This window comes from Jaculus jaculus, chromosome 8 (assembly GCF_020740685.1).
Source record: "Jaculus jaculus isolate mJacJac1 chromosome 8, mJacJac1.mat.Y.cur, whole genome shotgun sequence".
NCBI classification, from domain to species: Eukaryota; Metazoa; Chordata; class Mammalia; order Rodentia; family Dipodidae; genus Jaculus; species Jaculus jaculus.
Window position 1 is genome coordinate 136592381 of NC_059109.1, and position 22712 is coordinate 136615092.

The 22712-nt window shown below is 51.1% G+C and overlaps 1 long non-coding RNA gene across 1 annotated transcript in view; it reads left to right on the forward strand.

Moving 5' to 3' along the window:
• The window catches only part of LOC123462794, a 77355-nt gene extending 57130 nt beyond the window's left edge, over positions 1-20225 (forward strand). Inside the window, exon 3 of the long non-coding RNA XR_006638527.1 lies at positions 19498-20225. This is a non-coding gene — a long non-coding RNA (uncharacterized LOC123462794). The remainder of the gene's footprint in view (positions 1-19497) is intronic.
• Positions 20226-22712: the final 2487 nt, after the last annotated feature.

Consider the following 22712-nt stretch of genomic DNA (forward strand, 5'->3'; position numbering starts at 1 on the left):
TTTTCTCTTAAACAAATGAGTAAATAAAATATTGTTTTAGGGGTTGGGGAAATGGCTTAGTGGTTAAGGCATTTGCCTGTGAAGCCTAAGGACCCTGGTTCGATTCCCCAGGACCAGCGTAGGCCAGATGCACAAGGGGGCACATCTGGAGTTCGTTTGCAGTGGCTGGAGACCCTGGCATGCCCATTCTCTCTCTCCCTCTGCCTCTTCCTCTTTCTCAAATAAATAGATAAATAAAATATTTTAAAAATATTGTTTTAAATATTTACTTATTTGCAATAATAATAAATGTATACATATATATACATATATGGAGAGAGAGAAAGAATGGCACGCCAGGGTCTCTAGCTGCTGCAGATGATCTCCAGATGCAGATGCCACTTTGTGTGTCTGACACTTTGTGTATGTGGCTTTATATGGGCGCTGGGGAATCGAACCCAGGTCATTAGGTGTTGCAGGCACTGTAACTGCTAAGCCATCTCTTCAGACCCTAAAATATTGTTTTAAAGAAAATAATTTCAGTTCAACTTTTAAGCAGGGAAGGAGAAGGGATGGTTGCTCTGCCTTTCCTGAGAAACCATGAGGGCAACAAGGACTGGGTCCCAGGGTCTGCCCCCAGGCCGGGGGTCAGCGTCGGCCTCCCCTCGTCGGCAGCAGAGGTGCGGGCCTCGGGATTAGCTGAGCGGCTTTGCAATGCAAGACTCCACTTGGCAAGAAAGATGTCTGGAATGGAGCAAGAGCCCAGGTGGGGCCTGGAAACTCGCCTGTGCCCTCTGTCTGAGGGCTCCCCTCGGCAGCCCAGCCGCTGCAGGCCCTCGGCTCTCCCTGCCCCATCCCCGTTCCAGTCCGCGCCGTGCTTGCTTGCTCTCTAGCCCGAGCCGAGACGCAGGGATTTTTCAAACTGTCATTTATCATGTGGGTGAAGCTTTTATCTCTCGTGTGGTGCCTATTACATCGGGGTTCTAATTCCCACCCCAGGACCCGTTCCCAGAGGATCAGGGCAGGCCTCACTAACCTTTCCATGTGTGTTTCATCTCCTGGAAGATAGAGTTAATATCTCCCCTGCTCACAGGAATGTGGGAATTAGTCATTGCTGCTCACAGAGCTAATCTCAAACCTGCTTAGCTGCCTGTGCACACTGTACCACTTCCATTGCCAGGCTCCAAACCAATACGTATAAGGTCACCACTTAATTCACAAATCCAAGAAAATGTTGTAGCCCTGCCCTGACTGACGATCAGAGCTTAGGGCCCCCACGAAAGTAGCTGTTCGTGCTGACGCTGCTCAGGCCACCCCAGCAGAAATTAAGAGTTAGAGGGTCGCTGTGGCGTGGGGTTTGTCTCTGTTGGTTCCAGGCTATGATGAATGTGGCTCCCCCCAACCCTCCCCCAGGGTAAGGTCTTACTCTAGCCCAAGATGACTTGAAACTCTGTATCTCAGGCTGGCCTTGAACTCATGGTGATCCTCCTACCTCTGCTTCCCAAGTGTTGGGATTAAAGGCGTGTGCCACAAGGCACAGCTGAGATGTATGTCTTCTGATGTCATTTCACTTGGAAGAATAATGGTCCCTCCCCACCACCAGCCCAGACAGAAACAACGTGAGATCTGAGGAAGGAAGGAGTGTTGCTACCTGAGAAGGTCAGGTGGCCAGGATGGAGGGTCATGAAGAGCGCTCTGGGAAGCTGATCCTCAGTGGCGGGCAGTAAGGAGGGAGCACTTTGGTCTTCCGAGTTGCCTCTTTCGGGATCTGACTCCCTCACTAACATATCCCATTGCCAAGGACCACCCAAAATATGACTTTTCTTTCCCATGAGAGATGTCACTTGGTGGTTCCCATCTGAGTTTTCTTGCCAACGCCCCCCACCCCACTATAAACTATCCCCCATGAAGGCCTTTCAGGAGGAGATGTGGTCTGAAGGTTCTCTGAGACAGGGTTTCTCCACACTGTGCTACTGGCTTTTGCTATTCGACCAGAGTCAACCAGAATGGTGGGGTCTCCCAGGCACTGGAGGGGGGGGTTGGGCATCCCTGGCCTCTGGGTACCGGATATGGACAGCAGTCACTTGTGCATGCAAGTGCCTTTAACCACTGAGCCATCTCCCCAGCCACAAGCGGTCACTTATGCCCAGCTGTGACAACCTCCTGTGTAAAGGCTGGGGAGAAGGGGCCTTAAGTCTCCCTGGCAGTGATTCAGGCAGCCTCTTAGGGCTCACTGACTTGCCGTGGGCAGGGGAGGTGTGGGGGTACTAGGGCCTCCGGCCCCAGGAAGGCAGAGAGAGAGAAGCCTGTGACTGGAGAGTGAATTTTGCCTTGTAAGCGAGCTTGCCGCATGCCTCGGTGGCCTTCCTCCCAGGTGCCCCTTTGGGCGCATCTGCAAACCAGTGGTGAGTCAGCGCTGACTGTGTTCATCAGTGTCACCGTCTAAGTGGGTGTGGGGTCACCAGCTCCTCCATGGCTGCGGGAACAGGCGCTCAGCTCATGAGGCGGCAGGACACTGGCCTCGCTAACGGCTGGTGTTGAGTAGCAGTGAGGGCCAGGTCCTGGCAGACTTCGGGGAGCCCCCCGCGCCACCCTGCGAGGGAGCAGGCCTGCACCCCGCGCCCTCAGAAGCAAGCGGACTCAGTTGCGCCATGCCCTTCATCAGCTTCAGGCAGTCTCATCTGGAGGCCTTGCTCCCTATCATATCAAGCAAATTAAAACACACCCACCCTTTAACAACAATTAATTTTCAGTAAAAGATATTTGAAAGGGCTTTAATGGTTTTTGCTTCTTAAATTATCCGGTGCTCGGTGATTCATCATAGTCACAATTACCTGTGATCGGCCCCACAACCAATGGGCGTCTTCAGGAAGCCCTGCACCTGTTTTCTCAGATGTAATGAAGTTTTTATGAATATACTGCATCATGAATACTGCACCAAGGAGGCCACAGCGCTGCATTTGGCAGGCGTTTAATGAAGCATTTATTAATTTTGATTTTTCAGCTTTCTTGTTGAATTTCTGAGGCCATCCTTTTGCCTCGTGGTGTACACAGTAGGGCGGAGTCCGGGGGGCCTGCGCTGCCGGCGCTGAGCAGGCCTGGAGGAGAAAGACCCCCGGGAGTCCACACAGTCCCCTTGCTGCGGGGAGGGCGTGCTGGCAGTTGGAGCTGCTCCCAGTTTCCTCTTTCTTAGTTTTTATAGTGGTAGAAATGAAGTCCTAACATCTGGAGAGCCACATGTGTGATATGCAAACGTCAACCACAGCATTCATTGCTTATTTCCTGGCTGATTTATTGGATGTCCCCATTCTGCGTTTCTGTTACAGCAAACGAAGCGTAATTACTGAGATAGGAAGCAAGGGGGGGCAATGACAGTGAGAAATTAGGTGCAATTGGGCGACGGACGTGTCCTCATGAGTTCCAACACCAGGCCCCGAATGGGACCCACTAGCGTTTTATAAAAAGGGGCTTCACCATTATTCACCATGCCCATTTCCCATTCCTTTTCTCCCACCCAGAGGCCGTGAGTCTCCCAGACACATATGGTAATATTTACAGATATAAAAAGGCCAAGACAATTAAAAACGTGTGCAGGCAGCTTCAGGGCTGACGTTATCGATGGCTTAGTGATCAATAGCGCCGTTTTCCCTTGACTTGCTGGATAAGAACAAGCCGTGGTCACAAAATTTAGAGAGCCCTGCAGAGCGCCTGCAAACCTCCCGCGCCGGCCGAATCACGGCTGATTTAAAGGCCGCGGGTGATGGAGCAAGGCCGGGTTTCCATCACTGTGCCTGGGAGAGGGGACCGCATCTGCGCGCTTCCGGGCTCCAGGTGGAAAGAGGCTGTTTATTACGGAATCTGGCTGCAAGTGAATGTTAATCTTGGGACCCACCTATGGCTTTAGGGGTGCACTGGGGGAGCCTGTCTTCATTCCCAAACACCAAGGACCTCACTCCACCCCAGTGCCAGCAGCCTTCCTAGGGGTTGTTTTTGAGAGAGATTTCAGACTTTTCCCTCTGGATGGCCTGGCTTCACTGGGCGTCAATGACACATGGGGTCACGTGAAGTACATTTCGTGTCTCATTTATTTTTTAAACTCGCCACGTACAGTTAGGCACTTTTTTTGTGTGTTGTGCTGGGAATTGAACCCAGGACCTTGTGTTGCCAGGCAAAGCCTCCTGTGCTAAGATCACCTCCCCAGCCTCTGGATTCTATTCAGAGATTCGTCATCTGGACTCACTCTGGACAGCCAATACAGAGGTTACTTGCCACACACTGGACACATAGCTCCAAGTGGAGAAGAACCGATTCAAGACAAACCAATGAAAGAAAGAATGTCACCTATTTGAGTACCATTTTTTTTTTAATAGTAAATGCCTGCTTCAATGAAACTAATTTAGATATTCTGGGTTCTATAAAAATCTACTGCTAAAATTATATTCTCTTTACTTTTTAAAAAGACATGTCTGTTAGAAAATTTGTAAGACCTAAGATGTGGCTTGCATTGCATTTTTGTTCTAAGACACTGGCCTAGAAGAAAAGAGGCCCAGGTGAGTAAAGAAACCTGTCCAAGGTCATGCAGCACGTGAGCGCCAGGTCCTTATGGCTAGCAGCATGGGCGTTTGTGGTACAAGTCTGTCCTTCTCCATCAGACTTTTCTCCATTGGCTCTACATCCCTGCAGACTCTGGCTTAATTCACAGCCCCTCTGTTTTCAGTTTCTTTGGCTCAGTCACCAGGGATTTGGGTAGCTTTTCCCAAGAGATACCATTCTCAGGTTGGCACACAGTGGTGTGATGGGGAAAAGGCAAGGCAGTCTCTTTCTTAATGCTTATTTAATTATATTTAATTAGGAATCTTGTCATCTTTTAGCCTGCAATTGGTCTCCTGGGGCCATCTGCTGCAAAGATTCTTTGAAAAATCTAAACTTTATTTCCTTCCATTGATCCATGTGCTTAATGGGCCTGAGGAGGAATGACATCACCATCCTCTGAGCTCACAATGAGAGGCCAAAGGAGAGATTCAGCAATGGTAGCTGAGCCTGCAAAGCTGTGTTCCAGAGGGCAGGTGACCCCCGCCCAGGCCCTTGCTCACGTATTCTTCCACAGTGCCCACTGAGTCATGGTGGGACCGTTAAACCTGTGCTTGCCCTGGTGTCTAATGCTGGTCTTCAATTTGACACCCAGGACTCCTGATTTGGCTATGGGTTGGTGTTGCCTCCAAGATGTCTGAGTGGATGAGCAAACTGTCTGCTGGACTCTTCCTGCGGGTTATGTCACGATCACTGCCGCCACCTGGGCCCAGCCGGGACATCCAGGCAGAATGGAGTCGCCCCTCCCCCGCAGCACTCTCTGGGCCCCCAGAGCCAGCTCCTGGCTGGGTTTTTCATATATCTCTCCGTCTGTTCCCAGAGCTTTGGGCCTTTAATTTGCACACAGTTATTTAATGGAATCATGTCACAGACTGGGTGTCCATGGCCCTGGTGGTCCCTGTGGCTAATGACTCCAGAAGCCCCCACTCACTGCTGTGCCCACATTCCTCATTTACAAAATGAGTCTCATCACAGCCTCTGCATCTCCCCTCTCTGAGTCTTTGAGAGATTCCAACAGTGTCGGAGAGAATGATAGGAAACTGCGGGTAAACAGGAGTGTGGTGTTTAAATGCGGGCCATTACCGTAATTGCCTTGTATTGTGGGCATATATTTCCTCTCCCCAATTAGATGTGCAATCCTCGGTGACAGCCGCCATGGCTCAGCCCCGGTTGGTATTCTCTACACATCCAGGATGGTGCTGAACATGTGGCTGCTGCTCAAAAAATATTTACTGAGTTTTATTTTGGTTATAAATCACCCTAAAAACTTCATCAGGGGCGGATCCAAGACCTCTCAGAGACAAGGCAGTGTGAGGAGCCCCCTCCGTTGGGCCTCAAAAATGAGCGCATCGGTGAATGAATGAAGACCTTGCGGCGTTTGCTTTATTCACCGTCTCCCATCTTTGACAGTAGTCGTGAAATCTGCTGGTACCCCCACTTCACACTGCCAGCTCCTCTGGGACATGCTTTCTGCTCCTCTGACTTCTATTAAGTAGTCAGACACAATATAAAATTCAGCAGAAAGATCACGCCTGGATTAATTAATCTCTCTTTTATGTGGGGAAAGGCATGAAAAGAGAGCATAAGAGAGAAAAGAAAATGAAACGAATCTCACACTTCCCGTGGCTGTCGCCTGTGAATTTCAGCCCTCCCACGCCTGGGCCCGGGGGCTCCTGCTCTGGGGTCGGATTGCTTAGCTGACATGACATGACATGAAACATCATATTGATAATTTCCCAGGAATGCTTTGCAGCCAAAAGGAAGAGGGGGAAGGGAGGGGGTAAGCATGTAGGAGCTACAGTGAGTGTATTTTCATAGTGACGTGCACCTTATTGTGAGGTTTGGCCGATACATCAACACAAGTGGAGTCTGTACTATCTCACCCTGCTCAGGAGAAATCATGGTAACACCCGGCCTCCAGATCAATATGGCCCAACCTCTCCATGGAGAAGAGATCAGAGAATACATATGGAGTAACTAGGGAATAAAACTGCAATCCAGTGGGCCTCAGGACAGGAGGGGCCGTTTCTCAGTCCCCTGGGCAGAAATGGATAGCTCCTGCATCTTCTCACTGCCAACGCTGCATTCTCTCTCCTATCTTCCAGAATGTCCATTAACCCCGGAGGACATTCCAGCTGGCCCCTCACCTCACCAAGATGCCGTAAATACAATGATTAACCAGTGCCCATAGCATTGAGATTTCCGGGCGCTCCTCCTCGCTGACAAGATACATCAGCTCCTGGCAGTCCTGTCCAGAAATTAATTTGCAGACAAGCGAGCGTCATTCCCCATGGTCGGCTGGGCTAACAGCTCCGTGGAAGTGAACCTGAGGATGGAAATAAGCTATTTCCATCCTCTTTACCATCCGGAGACCTGAGTACATGTGTGTCTCGGGAGGGTACTGTTATTATAGCCTGTTTGGAGAATACTAGCTACTATCAATGCTGCAAAAACAGGCTTCCACCCAAAGCCACACACAAGGTGCCTTTAAGTCTTGAGAGCGGCCTTTTAATCTTGACTTTGAAGTTGTTGGCAGAGCAAGAGTTATTTCAGCCCAGTGTCTGTTTTAATTTTTTTAAGTAGGGAGCTATTCACCATCCCCCAGCACTGCAGTGCAAGGGCTGTTCTCCAAAGCCCCAGCAGGGCCTAGGCAGGCTTCCTACCCTGTGGGTTAAAAGAACCCCAAAGCTCCCTACAGAGGAACATCAAACTTAGCATGAGTCACCTTTAGAGCCTGTGACATGGGGCTGGGAGATGACTCAGCGGGTAGAGTGCTTGTCACACACGCTTGAGGACCTGAGAACCCACATAAAATGTCAAGTGTGGGGGTGCGCGTCTGTAATCCCAGCAGTGTGAGGGGATCGCAGAGACAGGGTGGTAGAGGCTGGAGGATCCCTATGGCTTGCTGGTTAGCTAGTCTAGCAAATTGGTGGGTCTTGGGTTCAATAAAGGACCATAGCTCATAAAACTAAGATGAAGAGTAATTGAAGTAGACAGCCAATGCTGGCCTGTGGATTCCACATGCAAGTGCACACACGTGCATGGGCACCCATATACACACATGCACCCACACGCATAAGAACATGCCACAAATGCATACCACCCACTCCAAAGAAGACCTGTGACCGACGCTAGCAAAGATCTATGTGTGGCAATGCCAGCTACTGGGGGAAGGTCTGGATAGCCTACCTGGGGCGTAGGGGTCCCCTGAGAGACAGCTCCTGGCTCCTGGGGTGCTGGTGCTGCCCCTGGAGCCCCTACACTCTGCAGCTACCTGCTCTCCCTGGCCAAGCACACCCTCTCATGATTTTCTGGCCACAGTGGACCCCAGACCTCTAACGCTGGTTTTCATCTATCTTCTGTGCTCCAGGCCCATTGCTGGACTTCCTGGGAAACTCCTGGGCATATGTCTTGGAGTATGTCTGTCCATGGACAGCTGGCCCTTCCTTCCTCCTCTCTTTCTTTCTTTCTTTCTTTCTTTCTTTCTTTCTTTCTTTCTTTCTTTCTTTCTTTCTTTCTCTCTCTCTCTCTCTCTCTCTCTTTCTTTCCTTCCTTCCTTCCTCCCTTCTTTCTTTCCTCCCTCCGTCCCTCCCTCCCTTTCTTTCATTCTTTTTGGAATATCTTTTTATTTATCTAATTGAGAGAAAGAGAGAGAGAATGGGCGCGCCAGGGCCTCCAGCCTCTGCAAACGAACTCCAGACGCGTGTGCCCCCTTGTGCTTCCAGCTTACATGGGTCCTGGGGAATGTCGAACTGTGGTCCTTTGGCTTTGCAGGTAAATGCCTTAACTGCTAAGCCATCTCTCCAGCCCCCTTTCTCTCTCTCTCTCTCTTTCTCTTTCTTTCTTTCTTTTCTTCCTTCTTTCTTTCTTTCATTTTGCATGTATGTGTGCAGTACATGCATGCTTGTTTGCATTTTAAAATATTTTATTTATTTGCAAGCAGAGCAAGAAAGAGAGAGAGAATGGGTGCACCAGGGCCTCTGGCCACTGCAAAACAAATCCCAGACTTATATACCACTTTGTGTATCTGGCTTACATGGGTCCTGGGGAATCAAACCTGGGTCATTAGGCTTTGCAGGCAAGCACCTTATCCACTTACCCATCTCTCCAGGCCCCTAAAATTTTTAAAAATTTATTTGCAAGGGGAGAGAGTGAGAGAATGAGAATGGGTGTACTATGGCCTCTAGCCGCTGCCAACAAACCCCAGACTCATGCACCACTTTGAGCATCTGGCTTTATGTAGGTACCTGGGAATCAAACCCAGGTTTGCAAGCAAGCACCCTGAACTGCTGAGCCTCTTCTCCAGCCTGTGTGTGCATGTTTGTATTTGTGTGGGTGTATGTGTGTGCATGTGCGTGCAGAAGCCAAAGGTCAATATCAGGTCTCTTCCTTAGTTGCTCTATTCTTTGACACAGGGTTTCTCACTGAACTTAGAGCTCCCTGAATCAGCTAGACTAGCTATCCAGGGGTCCTCCTGTCTCCACCTCCCTAGCACTGGGATTACAGGGGCTTGCTGCCATGCCTGGCTTAAACCCCAAAGTTTAAATGGCTTCCCCCTGGCTCACCCAAAGCCTGCCTTCCCCCGTGCCTTCCCCTGTGCCTGCTGAACTCGCTGCTGTCTGCCTTGTCTCCTTCTTCTGGGAGATGCAGATGCCCCCACGACAACCAGCCACCTGTCCTTTGGAATTAATTCTCCCTTCTGCTGGGCTTGAAGCACAGTAGGTCTCTAAAAATATTTATTAAATGAATTTATATGTATTCAAACCCAGGAGATGGAGGAGCACCATCCAAGAAAGGATCTGATAAACAGAAGCTTCAGAGACATAGATCTCTATTCAAACCAATCCCTTTTATTTAAAAAAAAATTTTTTTTATTGTAGTGTGAACACTTAACATGAGCTCTAACCTCTTAACGAATTTTAAAGTGAAATGTAAATTATTAAATCAAATGATTGGGAGGAAAAGAGCTGAAAAGATACTCAGTATTCATGTGCTCTCTCTGAAATGTGCTAATTCTCATTATCATCATCTTGTGGCTGTCGTGCCTTGAGGATTACAGCCTGGCCTGGGCTGAGAGCTCGCACCTCTTCCCCGCCCCCAGGCCCCTGCCCCAGAGCTGCGGAAGAGGCAGACCAGGCTCTTCGGGAGCAGTGGTAGCCCTGCAAGCCTGGCCCACCACCCCGAACCCGGTGCTGCCCAGGGACCTTCCCTGGGCTTCTCGGTGTCTGCATTTTCCGGCCATGCTTGCTGTATCTGGGCTTCTAAAGGTTGAATGGTACAAGGCCCCAAGGTCTTGCTGAGGACTCAGTCTACAGAGAGAGCACACTGCTTCTTCCCTGGCACACAGCATTTCTGCCCACCAGTGAATTCAGCCCCGTGTCTGGAGCTCTTGGTGGATGGGCTGCAGGCCGCTGCGATGGGCAGAAATGTTCCCTCTAAGAGAAGCCAAAGGGATGCGTTTAGGGGAGCATGAGGCCTTGATCCTGGCTGGAAACAAGCCCCCACCGCTGAGCTAATTAACACTGCCAAGAATATCTGTGCATATAACACAGCATAAATATTTGGTCTCTCTTGAAGGTCTCCAGGGCCATGGCAGACAACAGCCTTCAACGCGCCCCGTCTACCTGTCTGCTCTGAAAGCGACAACACAGCACACAGCCCTCTAAATCCATTCTTCCCCATAGAGACAGCGGCAGCGTCCTGGTCATTGTGTTTAAAAGGATAGTAGATATGAAAAGTAGATTGGGCTGGAGCTGGATTTTTTTCCCCGCAAATGGGTGTTTTTACTAACTGCCTCATAGCAACAGGGCTGTGAGAAATTGCTACTTAAAATCAAGTTCATAGGAGTCTGGAAAACAGCTCTCCCAGACAGGAGGTGGGGGAGGTGGGGGGGAGGGGCTTCCAGAAAGTTCCATTCACTGGAAACTCAGAGCAGTGGAATGTTGGTATGATTTGGTGGTGGCTCATCTATTGCACTTCTAGGAAGGACCCCGTGGGCTGGGGAAGGGGAGAGGGGGTTCTGCCCTTTAGCAGGTTTTCATCAACTACTGAAATCCCAGAGCTGTTGGTGAGGTTGAGGCTGGGAATGTAGCATGGGCATGGATGACGGACAGGCAGACCTGGGTCAAGAGCCATCCTCCTTCCCTCTCTCCTTCTCTTCCTTCCTCCTTCCCCCATCCCTCTTCATTATTGAGATACAACCCATATCATATGCAGCTCCTCTCTTTGAAGAATGTGATGGTCAGGGGCTAGAGAGATGGCTCAGCAGTCAAGGCACTTGCCTGCAAAGCCTAAGGACCCAAGGACCCAGGTTCAACTACCCAGGACCCATGTAAGCCAGATGTACAAGGTGGCACATGCATCTGGAGTTTATTTGCAGTGGATAGAGGCCCTGGATCACTCATTCTTTCTCTCTCATAACTAAATATTTAAAAATATTTATTACATATATATACTTATATTTACATATTATATATTTTAAATAAATATATTTTTTAAAAATATGTGATGTTTTTTCTATATTCTCAATTCTGCAACGTGTCACTATAGTCCATTATAGAATATTTCCATCACCTTCATATGAAACTCTATAACTCTTCTTGCTTTTCTTTTTTTCTTTTGCGACAGGCTCTCCCTGTGTAGCCCACACTGGCCTTGAACTCATGGTCCTCCTGCCTCAGCCTCCCAAGTGCTGAGATGACAGGTTTGAGCCACCTGGGAACATTTGGTACTCTCCTCCATCTATTCCTGCCCCTGCATTCCCTCTAGCCCTTGGGAACCTCTGGATTGCAATCTGTCTGTCTCCCGAGCTTTTCCTGTTCTGGATTCTTCTATGAGTGGGGTAATGTGCCATGTGGCTTCTTTCACCTGGAATCATGATTTCAGGGTTGTCCATACTGCAGCCCAGGTGGTACCCCCTTCCCTTCGGGACAGGTCCTTTCTGACTTCCAGAATCTTCCTTGGTCGGACAGGATTCAGGGTGTCACCTGGGTCACACCTGTTCTTGCCTGCTGCTCTTGGTCCCTCTGCAGTGAGCTGCCGTTCGGTATAAGTGGGGATTGAGCCTTGGAAGGGCCTCTAAACAGGAATGGCTGCAGTGGAGCATATCCATCCACCCACACAGATCCCGTGTGACCCATGGGTGCATCTGACCGCATTTGTCTTGACAATGACTGATGCTGTACGCTCTGGGTTTATCTACAGCAGCTCCTAGTGACCACTGTGAGGCAGGAGATCATGAACCCCATTTAATGAGGGGGGAACCTGGGGTTCATGGAAGAAAGATGGGGCCCCTGTTCCTCCACAGGAGCATCTGCCTTTCTCTGGTTGCCTGAGCTTGAAAAACAGGAGTTGTCCAGACTTGAACTTTATTTTTGGCGTGTATGTGGTGCACAAGTGGTGCGTCATACGTGTGTCTGCGTGTGTGAGGAGAGGCCAAGATTGGGTGTTTCACTCAAGCACTCTCCACTTTACTTTTGTTTTTAATTTTTTTTTATTTGAGGGAGATAGATGAGAGAGAGAGAGAGAGAGAGAATGGATGTACCAGGGCCTCCAGCCACTGCAGACGAACTGCAGACACTTGTGCCACCATATGCATCTGGCTTATGTGGGTTCTGGGGAACTGAGCCTGGGTCCTTTGCCTTTGCAGGCAAGCGCCTTAACTGCTAAACCATCCTTCCAGCCCACCTTTTTAAGCTTTATATAGACAACCTCTATACATATAGCCAATATAACCCTTTCCCTCCTATATCCTTCCTCTTCTGAATTACTTCTTTCCACTGAGTCTCTATTTTACTTTGGTGTCATAATTTTTCCTCCTGTTGTGTAACTCTTGTGTGGGTGGTGTCAGCCACTATGAGTCATGAATACCATGGCCACTTTATTTATTTTTTTTTTTTGAGACAGGGTCTCTCACTCAATCCAGAGCTCACTGACTGGGTGAGGGCACATAGTAAGTTCTAGGGATCCCCCTGTCATGGCCTTTCCAGGGCTGGGGTAAGTGCAAACCATCATTCACAGCAGTGAACTTGAACTTTTCAACTTGAATGGGCCATGAGGCCCTGAGGAAACTAGACAATAGGTTTCCAAATGTAGCACTCTGCCACTCAGCACCCCAGGAACACAGAGATGCCAATAGATAAGGCCAGCCAGGCAGCGTAACTGTGGGGTGTGGAAGTTCGGCAGGCTGGAGCAGGCACCCAGGACAGCATCTGGGAAGAGGGCCCTTTGAGGTAAGACTACATGCTGCTTCCTGGCACAAAGCTACAAAGCGCTGTCATCCACCGGTGGGTGGCGGAGGAGGTGTTCCCTACACCTTTGATTAACTGTTCTTTGAGGAGGTAGGTGCAGGCATTTGGGCACGTGGGGTGGGTGATTAATCCTTCTGGAATCTGCTGGCCACAGTTTTGCTGTTGCAGGAGATTTTGCTGAGAGATCGATCGAATCTTCACAGAGTGCTGGGATGGTGTGGGGCGTTGCTCACTCCAGCGGGTCCTCACAGGAAGGAGGCCCCGCTCACAGCTCCAGGACCATGAGGCACACGCCCTTCAGGCTGGGGTGTCTGCAGCTGGACTTGAGGAATTCAGGAGCCCTTTCCATGCTGCAGTGCACAGGGAAGACCCCAAAAGGGAAGGATAAGACACGAAGGGACAGTGTCCCAACAATGGTCCTTACTCAAAAGGCAGAGGGTCTCCTGGGCTCTTTAGCAGCTCTGATCATTGTCCCTCAAAGGAAGAAATTTATGGGTCCTAGAAATGAGTGTGGAATGCAGTACAGAAAACAAGAACGTGGAACTCAAGAGTAGGGTGTGGCCAAGACAAAGGAGGTCCTTGGGGTACCTAAGTGTTTACCAGGCTCTTGGGGAGGCCCCGAGGCATGGGCTGACATCATCATGTGGCCCATTCCTCCATGTTGCTGGACTGCAAGACAGTGTGGATGGACTGTGAGAGTTGGGAAAAGATCTGATGAGAGTCAGGGAAGGGCTCTCTGGAGGGAGGATATTAAGGCCTGGTTGGCTAGATGTGAAGGCGCTTTTGGATTCAGTGTAAGTATTACTTTGTCCTGGGAATGGAACCAGTGTGAGCTAGGCTCAGAGCTGTCCAGTGTCCCAGTGTCCAGGGAATGACAGACTTACCAAGGGGCTGACTGCAACATGGGGCTAGCCGTCAGAAAGGAGGGAGGGGGAAGAAGTATGAAGGGATCAGTTCCTTCTGCAGCCCTGCTTGAGGGGTACAGGGAGGCTAGGCAAGATTGTTCTGAGGTCGCTGGGACCCCACTTTGGAAGCTGAGACACAAGAGCAGAGGGACCGCGGGAAAGGACTGCTGGCCGCGGCCTGCCTCCCCGTGATCCTTCAATGAGGGGAGTGGAGGCCTGGAGGCTTTGACGTTCCAGAAGAAAACAGTGTCAGCGTTCCCGCTGGCCTTTCCAGCCGAGCCTAACTACAGATGCCATCCCCCAAGTGTGATGTCACCGGTGGGCAGTTGGGACAGGACACCTCCAGTGACATGGGGCAGACAAGCAGCTTCAACACGTACGCCACAGAACCAAAGCGTCATCAGGCTCAGGCTCAAGGGTCCCAGTTTGGCCCAGCAACCGTCTTTCCGGGCTATGGTGGTGGGTGTGGCCAGTTCTGCTGGAAGCGGCTGCTTGAGGCCCGGGAGCGCCCAGGGCTGAGCCCAGCATAGCCCGCCCCCATGGTCCTTCCTCGGTACAAAGTGAGGTTCTTCTGGCTCCATAAAGTCAACGGTTAGTCAACTAGAAGGGAAGAGAAAGGACACCGGTTAGCTCGTCTTCACCCTTCCAGAGATGGGAGGCGCCGTCTTGGAAATGTCCCCTTCCCGGGGAGAGGGAAGCGGCGACAAACGTGAGAGCTTCAGGCCGGGTCAGGACGTCGGCCAGGGCGGGCGGAGCGACGTTGCCCTGAGGGTCACTCAGCTGTTTCTGGAGGCAGCCAGAGGCTGCTCTGCACAGTTAGGGTGCCCTCAGTGGGAAGGGCATTGTGTGGGGCCAGGCTCCTGGGACATCTCGGAAACCACACAGGACCACAGGGCTGGAGGGATTGGGGGGGAAAGGAAGGAAGGAGGTGGAAAGAGCTCAAAGGTCGGCCCACAGCTTCCCCGTGGATTGGCCCCATTAGGACTCCCGCCTGCCTCCGTGTCTGGATGGGTGCTGGGGGCGGGGGGGCAGCAGGCCTCCTCTCGTCAGTCTTTGAGCTTTGAGAGGTTTCTGTATTCTGCGGTGACAGAGGAAAGGTTGGAGAGGCTCTGCTCTGAGATGTAGGATGACTTCTACAGGAAAAGCGGTCAGAGCCCTCCCGACCTCTTGTTCCAAGGAGAACAGGCAGTAGTTTATCACGGTGGCATTGTATCATCATTCCAGCTAGAACCGGCTGATACCAGAGTAACAAAGGCAGATAAAGTGGGTGACTCAGCCCCGGGTCGGGAAAGGCTCAGGAAAGCGAGACAGCGGCCCCTCCCCAACCCGCAGCTGAAGTGCAAGGAGGGAGGACTGCCCAGAGCCGGTGCCTCCGGGGGTCCAGCGTGGCCCCGCTTAGCAGACTCTCGGCTGCACTGCTCTATCCTGAAGGCCCAGGTCTCCACCGTTCCGTCCACCTGCCCGCGACATTCACCCATGTGTGAGATCGTGGATGAAGGATGCTCTGTGAGTGAGCGCCTGCCTCATGGAGACTCTGAGCCAACATTTAACAAAACAGGTTCAGCTAAATGCATCTGTCCCTGCAGGAGCTCCCAAGGGCCAACACGCTAATGGGTGTCACGACTCCAGGAGGAGGTTTCACTACGTAGTGCTTTTCGAACTCACTTAAGTCTCACAAGATTATGGGCTGTGGGTTCTTGCAGCTTGGGATACTGTGACCTAATCTGACACTTATGACTCTGTCATCATTGCCATCGAGAACAACTCTGGGGCTGGAGAGATGGCTCAGTCCGTAAAGTGTTAGAGGCACAAGCGCGAGGACCTGAGTCTGGACCCCCAGCACCCTGAAACAGCCGGGGGGGGCACACTGGGGATCTCACGGGGTGGAGGACCTGAGTTTGGACCCCCAGCACCCTGAAACAGCCGGGGGGGGGGGCACACCGGGGATCTCACGGGGTGGAGGACCTGAGTCTGGACCCCCAGCACCCTGAAACAGCCAGGGGGGGCACACCGGGGATCTCACGGGGTGGAGGACCTGAGTTTGGACCCCCAGCATCCTGAAACAGCCGGGGGGGGGGCACACCGGGGATCTCACGGGGTGGAGGACCTGAGTCTGGACCCCCAGCACCCTGAAACAGCCGGGGGGGCACACCGGGGATCTCACGGGGTGGAGGACCTGAGTCTGGACCCCCAGCACCCTGAAACAGCCGGGGGGGGCACACCGGGGATCTCATGGGTGGAGGACCTGAGTTTGGACCCCCAGCATCCTGAAACAGCCGGGGGGGGCACACCGGGGATCTCACGGGGTGGAGGCGGAGACGGGAGGTCTCCTGGGAGTCTCTGGCTAGGTTGTCTAGCTGAATCAACGAGTTGTGAGTTTAATAAGAGACCTTCTCTCTCTCTCTCTCTCTCTCTCTACATACATACATACATACATACATACATACATATATATATATATATATATATATATATATATATATATATATATATATATAAACATATCCATACATACATATTCATTTATGGAAAACACCCAACGTAGACCTTTGGCCTCCACATGCGTGCTCATATACATGTGCATGTACCCATATACGTAAACATGCACACACACAACCTTGAAAATAGCAGTGAACAATTATCTGTCCATCTACTCAACTATCCATTCAACCACTCAGTGAATCAACCATCTGTCCATCCTTCCACTGACTTCATCTATCCATCTTTCCATCCACACACCTACCGTCTGTTTATCCACCCACTCATTTATCCATGACACACCTACTCATCCATCAATCTGTGTGTCCACCCACCCACTCAGCCACCCACCCACCTGTATACTCATGCCCATAAATCTAGGCAAGCAGCCACCCAGCTAGCAATACTGACCACAGAGAGAGTCCCCTGCAAGGCATAGTACTAGGACTCTGGCGAGTCTTTGGGAGTGCTTTGGGGGCACCCTATTCTAATACACAGTGACCTCCCAAATACACATAACTGGATTTCTGAGTGGAGTTCTTAGGGGAAAGTGTTAGAAGCTTAGAAAGGGAGAGTGTTTCTCTCCTTAGGTGTACTCATGAGGCCCCTGTGGATGAGGATCATCTGACCTGGACAGTGACCCACCTATGGAGAGCTAGAAGCTGGGCCAGGCACCCAGAGAGGCCAGGAGTCCTGACAAGTCAGACGTTCCCAAAAGCCAGGGTCCCCTTCCCCCAAGGCCAGAGGTCCCAACAGGCCCGGGCTCGACAGCACAGCCTGGCGCTGTCCCTCCTCCCCTCCCTGGCGCGTGCTTGGCAGTCGTGACTGCAGGATGAAGAGCTCCTCGTTACTGACAGCGTGTCTCTAATGAGGCCTCGTTCTTCTGCTGCATGCCTTTCCTCTGGTGCTGGCTTTGGAGACACTCAGTTGCATTAGAGTCAGAGGCTGAAATGTGTGTGATTAGCACCCTCAGATAAGGCGCTCAGGGTAGAATGAGCCAAACCCAGTGTTAGGCACTTTTCACCTGGGACCCCAGGAACTGATTTTCTAGAACATTCTACCAGAGGGTAACAATTGATCACAATCCTATACTTACCCAAAGGGTGCTGAAGAAGTTCTCATCACTTGCAGAGAAACCAGTCAAGGTTTCTGCTCCACGTCCACATAGGTATGGTGTGCAGTGTGGGGGCCCGGCTGTGAGTGTAGCCAGCACAGCGAGGCACCTAGTTCTTGGGGGTCCCATTCTGACTGGGGGTACAGACAACGAGGCACCAACTCACTCAAGATATTTACACACTGTGAGTAAGACTCGAGGAACCCGGTCCAAGCCACACGCTACAAAGTGGCGTCAGAGGAGAACAGCTTCAGAGAGGACACTTAGGGAAGTGGCATTTGAGCTGAGGCACAAGTGACAAGGAGGAGCCAGTGAGAGAAAAGCTAGGGGAGGTACAGCCAGTGCAAAGGCCCTGGGACATACGGGAGCTGAGGCATCTCCCGAAGCAGAAAGGTCGCCGTGGCTACAAGAAATCCAGCCGGGTCGGATCTGGTGCACAAGTCCTGTATGCTGAGGAGAGAGCACCCTCCCCCCGGGGCTGGGGGCCGTGGGAAGGAATTCTGACTTTAAACGTCATGGAACGCTGTTAGTGGGTCTTGGTAAGTGAGTGGTCTTTGCCTCATTTTGATATCTTTGCCTCAGTCTCTGAGGAAACAACAAGTTCTAAGGACCAGAGAGAAGCTGGGGACAGCAATCAGGGGTTGGTGTCCTAGGGGACAAGGGTGAGGCAGAGAGGCACAGGGTGTGCCATGGCAGTATCACCAGTGGGATCTGTGAAGACTGAAGATGGCGAGGGGCAAGGGCCACTGCGTGTCTGAGCAATGGATGCAGCCCAACTCCCAGACCTGGGGAAGGCGGGAGAAGCAGGGGAGAATGAGAGTCCGAGTTCTGCTGTGGTCCCGCTGAAGGAGAGATGTATTGATCTGTCAAGGGGACAGTGGCACACTGATATCAGGATCCTGGAGAGGACCTGGGTCAGGAGGACATGGGAACCGGGCAAAGAGAAACCATCAGAGTCAGGTGGTGGGATATAGTCCCACTGGCGTTGTACTCGGGGGTGGGATGTGGTCCCACGGCAGTTGTCTGGATCCAGCCGTGGCTGAAGCTGTCCCCTGAGGACGCGTCTGAGCCAAGTGGCCTCCATGCCTCTGTGTTTGTCTGCACTTGGTTTAAACCAAGCCTCTTTCCACCCCGCATGGGGCATTTGCTTTGGGCCCAAAGCACATCACCCTGGTGGGGTGTCATGACAAGAGGTGCTAAGGGGTAGGGTAGAAAGCGCAGTCTTTATCATCCCATCTTTGCCTCTGGCTGCTGAGTGACCTTGGACAAGGAGACTGGTTTCTCCCCCATCCCCGTTTGTTCGTTCGATGCGCTGTGCGAGGAGGAGATGAAATTTGAGGGGAGAGGACCCAGTCAGCGTCTGAGTAAGTACCAGCCCCTCCCCCACACACACTGATTAAAAGCTCAGGCTGGCCGTTATTTATGTCTTTGATTAATTGAACAATTGGGAAACAAATTAATTATCGCTTAATGGAGGCGGATTGGACGGCACAATCTTTGCAAACACGAGGCCTGGCGGGAGGGCGGACAAAGACGTCTCCTCGGCAGCGCGGATGCAAACCGCTCATGTAGAAAATCTCCCAGGCCCTTCTCATCTGGAAAATTTGCCTTTTCTGGACGTGCAGAATGTGGCTCTCTGCAGATAAAAGGTGACTTATGGTTTGAGCTGCTCGCTGTATGTCACCGTGCCTACAAATGGCAGTGGAGTAATCACTCTGGTGTCAACTGCATGGACTTTATCCAAGGCAAACCAGGCAGACGCCAAATCTCAGCTGTGGAGCCGGTTGCCACCATCATTTGGTTCAATCCACTTCTGTTGCTGGTCCCCCTGGTACCCTCAGGCCAGTTCTCCCCACAGGGGGGCATGGATCTCGTTTGAGCCGTACCAGGCTCTGCATGGAAAGATTCTTGACTTGGTAGAGGAGGAGGAGGAGAAGGAGGCCAAGGAAGGGGAGGAGGAGGCTGGGGAAGGGATCCTGCATCTTAAAACCACCCAGTTTACCCTCATGAAAGTTGTTTGCTTTCAGGAAAGTTCCAGGCAAGAGTTGGCAGGTAGGCCTCCTCCGTCCTATCCCTTCCCAGCATCACTCTCAGCCGCTGGGCACCAAGGGACGCTGCTTCAGCCCCTCCAGAGTCTGCCTGGCGGCCAGCCTCACTCAGGTGTCATCTCCCTTTGTTGAAGGTACCACGGTGATTTACAGACACAGCTCCCCGGACACTGGAGGAATTCTGATTTCTCAGGAGCCCGCCTCATCCTGCACCTTCCCCAGGGCTAGAAGGTCAGCTCCACTGCGGGTTACACTGGCTGTCCGAGCCAGCACATGGTGGCGCAGGCCAGGTGGAGAAGGGGCTGTGCCCCGTGTTCAACGGCTCGCATGAGCCTCGCTAGTGCTCAGTGCCCTCCTAGGCCAGGTGGAGGCCTTGCGCGTCTCAACCCAGTGTCCTGAAGTATCACCCCAAAGCAAGACATGCCTGCTCCCCCATGGAGGGAACACAGTGCTTGTGTGTAGAGGGCGCTGACTTCCCTCTCAGTCTGGTGAGGGGGCGTCTCCGCTCACCCCAGCAGCACCAGAAGAGACAAAATGAAGAGGGCGGCGGCAGCATGGAAGCCCGCAGGAGCTGAGAGCCCAGCGTGCGGAGCACAGCAGAGCAGGCACCGGACTGGATGAGGAGAGGCCCAGGCCCGAGCGGGGGTCTGGGGCTGCTTGGAACAAAGGCAGTGGCTGTTCCCTGGTGTGGGCACCTAGTCAGAGTCCCTGGGTGCTCAATCAAGGACCCTTGCCAAGACCCCAAAACCTTCTGGAACGAGAGACATTTAAAACTTCTCCCACATGGAATCCCTCTTACTCTCTCCACCCCAAGTTTTTTACTTGATCCTAGGTATACAGGTATATAAAATAGGTACACAAATTAAACATTCACGAATAATAAATCATAAAGAAATTTATTTTACAACAATCCTTTGGCAGATGTGGATAATTTATTAAAAAATAAAGTAAATTTGCATGGTAATGAGATGTATGTGTTCATTTTTATGTAAGAATTATATCCTGGGTGCATATTTGATCCTTCAGAGTGAGGGACATCTCCAGTGATTTCAGAATTGATTGGCATCTTGAATTTATAATCATCAAGGCTGAGATCACCACATTGAAAGAGCAGCCAGTGCAAAATGGCAGAAGTATGTTTCCAGCCATTTCAGAAATTGTAAATACTGTCCTCATCCCAAGTTAAAATTCATTTAAAGATTAAAAAAAAAAAATGAAGTGAGAGTTGGCAACTCAGGCAGCAATGTTTAAAATCAAACACTCTAAACCAATACAATACAGAGATGTGTTAATTTGACACTTACACGCTGAAGAATGACAGCAGGAAAATATTAAAAGTCATTGTTTTCTATAATTAAACTGTTCTGTTTCCATGAGAGCAGAACACTTTGCATGTGCAGTCAAAACACTATGATTTATAATTTATAACATACAATCTGAGCCAAGATGTCTCAGGCAGCATTCATTGAATTGGTGTGGCGTGTGGCGCATGGTGCAAAGTGCCCGTGTGTGTTCAGAGCCAGGCTACAGTGAAGTCATGGGATGCAACACGAGGTGACCGCTACCAGAGACACTTTGAAGCCATTCCATGTCCGAATCAAGTTCTGCTTGTTGTCTCTTCAGAAGCTTTCCATGGCTGTTGAATTTTGTTTGTGACCACCGCCCCCCCAAACTCCATCCTTACAGCCTTCATCACCTACAGGGTAAGAAGCTTTCCTCCAGACAACCAAGTTGATCTCAGAATTGTCCTTCCAAGGACAACTGCGGCCCTGTGGGTTTGCTGTTAGTAGAAGGCCCTGTCTGGACAAGGGTCCATAGGAGCTGGGGAGGGTCTGAGGGTACAGCGGTATCCCTCCCAATTCCTTTTCACGTGAAATAGCAGTGGCTCTGTGAAGACTCTCTCTCTCTCTCTCCTCTCTCTCTCTCTCTCTCTCTCTTTCTCTTTCACACACACACACACACACACACACACACACACACACACACACACGCCACCTCCTTAGAGACACATCTGTGAATTACCACTCAGCAGGGCAGCCTCAGCACAGGGCAGGGGTCGTCCATCATGTGTGTTTGGGGGCCGCCAGGTGTTGGATGTTGCTGGCTGGGTGTGAAGGGGGCAGGTTAGAAATTGTGATGCTCAGATCTTTTACCCTCCTCTTTCCTAGCAGTATCAGGAGGTCCTACAAGCGCTGCAATCAGGAGCGAGTGAGATGGTTTTCTACGTGTCCAAGGACTTGCTGTGCAGTCTGGGAAGCATGGTAAACTGTGGTCCCATGCAGAAAGTCTAACTAGCGGACAGAGAGGGGCATGAGGACAGGTCAGGGTCCTTGCAGCAGATACTTTGTTCTCCAAGAAATCTGTGAGCCTATGTGGTGGGTCTGGTCCCGTGGCAAGGGCTACAGGATGGCAGCGGGAAAGGTATGCCTTCAGCGGGGGCTCACATTCTCTGATGGGCATTCAGCAATCCCACAGCATACAGAAGCAATAGAGTGCTCATCAAGGGAGCGTCTTTGTAAGGCATAGGCAGACAGAGTACGGAGCCGAGAGTTCAGCCAAGCTTCCCCAGGGAAAGGAGATTACTAATCCTGGAGCTGAAGGTCAAGCCAGAGTCACCTAGGCAGATAGGGCCGGGCGAGACTTCTGCGTAGAAGGAGTCACTGTGCAAAGTTCACAGAGGTGCAGAGAGAGACAGGGAAGGGAGTGGAGGGTGGACAGGGCTTTAGGGGAAGTCATGTGGAGCAGCCTTTAGGGTAAGAACAATGGGGTTTCCAGTAAGCATTTTAAACATGACATAGTTTAACTTGTGAAAGATTAATGTCTACTTCTGGCCATGGCAGATAACAGGGGCCAAATGGAATAACTGGGAAACTGGACAAGATGTATGAAACAATTGTTGTCAAACACTGGGTAAGTGGTAGCCTGGGTCTCTGAGTGCAGAGGAGGAAACAGGCCAGGGAGCCCCATGGTCACTGGGCCTTCTGGAGAGAAAGGAAAGGGACTCAAGCAAAATGCAGCTGGCTTGGAGCAGTGAGGAGAGCACACTTGGAAAACTGGGAGAATGGGGGCTGCAATGTGCAGGTGGGATTGTTCAAGGGAGAGAGGAAGAAATCCAGAAATTGGTATGGTTGTGAATCTTAACAGGACACAAAGATGCATGCATGGATGGAATTTCATGCAACCATGACAACAGTGACTTGGGAGCACAGAGCTGATTGGCTTCCAGGGCTAATCACACAGGGCTTGGAGGCACTTGAGGTTGGATTAGCCCTGGTGAAGAGTCTCATTGATTGAAGATAGAGCATTCACTGGGAGATCAGAAAAGCCACACCTTGTCAGGAGACCCAAA